Below are 3819 nucleotides of genomic sequence, written 5' to 3'. Positions count from 1 at the left end.
CCGTGGCCAAGCGTATAACCTAAGCACATCCCTTAACATAATCGCACTATATGATCTGACCATTCGGGAAGGCCCAGATTAATCTTGCGGAGGAAGTGTGATTTTATAAAAAATAGATAAGTGTGGGTAGTGACTTACCTTAGTAAGGTATGCATTAACCTTAACCTATCTAGGAGTGTACCTGTTCATCTATTCTATAGGCCCTTTCACCGTTAGCCACCACCAGTAACCTCCAACACTAGGTTGAGGGCCTTCTTAACACCCTAAACTTATGTGCCTACTCATAACAATTGTACTTAGGCTCCTTGAGGTTTAATATACGACACCTCCGTACCCATTATCTCACTGATGGTTTATCTCAAGGATCCAAGTTTCAACATCAACAACAATTCATCCCATATATAACGAAAAGTCACTAAACCTCTTGGAAAGTAGTTCTCAACACTCCGACATGTCATTGATAGTTAAAACCTAGGGGTGGTACTTGGGAAAATACCCCACTAGGAAAGACCTTAGAGTCGCTTTAGTGAGGCGAAATTTTGGTGTAGAACTCACCCTCTCCAGTATATCATTTTCTTTTCAACAAAAACCTTCCCAGAGGCCATAACTAACCCTTTCAACACATATGGATGGTTGCACAACAAGGTTATCATCCATTATCATCATCATCTTATCAACATCAAACAATATTCATATCATCCATCATTAACTACTCAATCCATTCATATTAGTTAAATCCACCACAAATTAGCCATGCATTCAAAACAAATAATTTATTCAAGGAAAACAAATATTAATCACATCCACACCAAAAACTAGTCACTGGACTCAAAACCAGTCACTAGATGCAAAATTGATCATTGGACGTAGAACTGGTCATTGAATGCAAAACTAATTATTGGATGCAATTTTGCAGAATTTAGAAATTCTATAAAATTACCTCTCATGGTGTCCAAATCATCCCAAAACAAACCCAAACAATTTTTTATCAATTCCAATGCATAAACAACATTAAAACTCTTTACAAATTGGAACTTTTCATCAATATCAAATAATCAAAGACCCCAATTCCAAAACTAAAAACCTCAAATGCTTAAACTTCCATTTTTAAACAACGTGGTTCGTTCTGAAACAACATTTAAACCAATCCAAAGCAAATATAAGCATAAAGCTTTCCTTACTTATTCAAACTCAAAAGATGACTTTGTGAAAAAGAATAAGGAAATGAAGGAACTTTGGGTCCAATGATGAAGCTTTCCTCAACTCCACTAGTACTTCACACTACAAGGGCACTATCCATACCTAAAACCAATCCAAAGTTAGATCTAAACCCAAAAACTAAGCTTTTTCCATGGAACCCCATGGGTTCCCTAGGGAAAAATGAAAATAGAAGATGAGATGGGAAGGAGGAGAGTTCCTTACCACTGAACTAGTCTCAAAACTCGAAAAGAACATTGCTACAAGGTCCCTTCATAAGTCAGTGAAATTCAAGGTCTCACACTCTTTGATGGTGGGTTGTCTTAGAGGAAAAATAGAGTGAAATGAGAGGATTTTTGTTTTGGTTCATATTTACAAAGGGTTTGTAAGGAGTTTATGACTTTTTCACTTCCTTTTCTTTGCATCCCCACATTTCACTAAACTCACCCATCCCTGTGAATGTATGTATACTTGATTTTGATGATGTCAAAAGAAGAATCAAACAAAGTTGCTTCAAAGGATAAGCATGGCTTCAAGATTAATACAAGATTGCTTCAACAAACAAAGCCTTGCTTCAAGATTAACTCAAGCTCAAGCCTTGCCTTAAAACAAAGTGCTTTCAAGACATTCAAGGCTCTGGTAATCGATTACTAGGCAGTGTAATCGATTACCAGAAGACAGGGTTGAGAAATAGCTGTTGTAAAGAGTTTTGAATTTGAATTTTCAACATGTAATCGATTACCATATGTCTGTAATCGATTACCAGTAACAACTCCTGAAATTAAAATTCAAAAGTCTTGAGCCTTCAAATTATAACTGTGTAATCGATTACACAGACATTGTAATCGATTACCAGTGGAGAATTTTCAGAAAATCTACCAACAGTCACATATTTTCGTTGGATTTGTGAATGGCCATCAAAGGCCTATAAATAGGTGACTTGGGCACGAATTTTAAGAGAGAATTTTCATTGCCCAAAAAGTTTTATCCTCTCAAAAGATTAGGAGAGTTTTGCTGGTCCAGAATGTCTTATCCTCTCAAAAGAAAATGAGAGAGATTCCAAGAGAACTTCATTGTCAAATGCTCTCTCAAGAACTCTTGGGCAAACACTTGCAAATCCATTAAGAGTTCATCCATGGATCTTCATTGTAATACAGGCTAAAGGCCCAAGTGGAGAAGGATGAAGGCCCAGAGGCAGAGACACTATCAAGACTATTAATTGATGCTGAAGGCCCATAATAAATATGTTCTATTTAGTTATAATTTTTATTTATTGTAATTTTGGCCCAAACTGTTTAAAAGGCCCATGTCTATTTTTATCTTTTTGTTCAGATACACTATAAGTATTGATTTTTATTTTCAATAAAAAAAACTTTTGGCATTTGATAAAATTTGGTGAGAGTTTCTCTCTGGGTTCCTTGTTGAACCAATTATCAGACTTATCAAGGTAATCCTTGTGGCGTCTGCCCAGACTTATCTTCCTTCACCGGAAGTGGCGTCTATCCTGACTTATCTTCCTTCACTGGAAGTGGCGTCATTCAAAACTCTACAGCCTGTATCAAGCGATCCGCTCCTACTCAGGTTCACATCAGATCTTCATTGTAATATTCTTCTCTTGAAGAGAGAATTCTTCTTCCATTCTTCTTACTCAATGAAATTGATTAAGGGACCAAGGGTCTCTTGAGTTGTAAGGATTCCTGAACACAAGGGATGGGTTGTCCCTGTGTGGTTCAGACTTTGTAAAAGGAGTTTTACAAAGATAGTGGAAATCTCAAGTGGGTTGCTTGAGTACTGGACGTAGGCACGGGAAGTGGCCGAACCAGTATAAAACTATGTTTGCATTCTCTCTTATCTTATCTTATTTATTTTGTTGCAATCAATTGTGTCTTGCATGATTAAAGAACATTATTAAATTGATTGATGTTTCTTCTGCATTCTAAATCTATCCCTCTTAATTTATTGAGGCCACAAGGTCCAACAATCCCTTTCTCATGACTCAAGGCCCATCCACTTAGGTCCAAACACCCTAAAACTCGTCAAAACATATATAAAACATGACATATGCATAACATAGGCATAAATATAATAACCTATTATATCATAATTAATTACAAGCACTTAATAATTAATTTTTTTTTTATTTTTAAATATCCTAAATTTTCTTTCATAACCTCTTTCTCTCACGTTAAAGAATCTCCAGAACTAGCCCCTCCACTCTTGTAGCAACCAGAGAGGTGGGTTTAGAACAAAAAAATTTTCCTTTTGATTTTAAAATATCCTAAATTTTTTATATCGTATACTTTGCAAGTTAAAATTATTACTTGGCTGAGGGGGGGGGGGGGGGGGGTAAGGGATTTAAATTTTTTCAATTGAAATTACTAAAATATCTCTACTTTTAAAATTTAAAATTATAAGGATATACAAGTAAATTTACTTTTAAAATCTTTTCCCTCCCCCTATGAACAAGAAAATGATTATCTTCCTTCCCCTCCATTAAACTCCCTCTGTCTCCTTCCTCTCAACCAAACACCTATCGTCTAAATAAAATCTATGCCCTTCCTTCTCCTCCCCTTTCTTCCTGTGAACCAAAGAGTCCGTATATCAATTGAATGAGTTAGCTTT

This window comes from Glycine max, chromosome 8 (assembly GCF_000004515.6).
Source record: "Glycine max cultivar Williams 82 chromosome 8, Glycine_max_v4.0, whole genome shotgun sequence".
Taxonomy (NCBI): Eukaryota; Viridiplantae; Streptophyta; class Magnoliopsida; order Fabales; family Fabaceae; genus Glycine; species Glycine max.
This window is presented reverse-complemented; position numbering follows the sequence as displayed.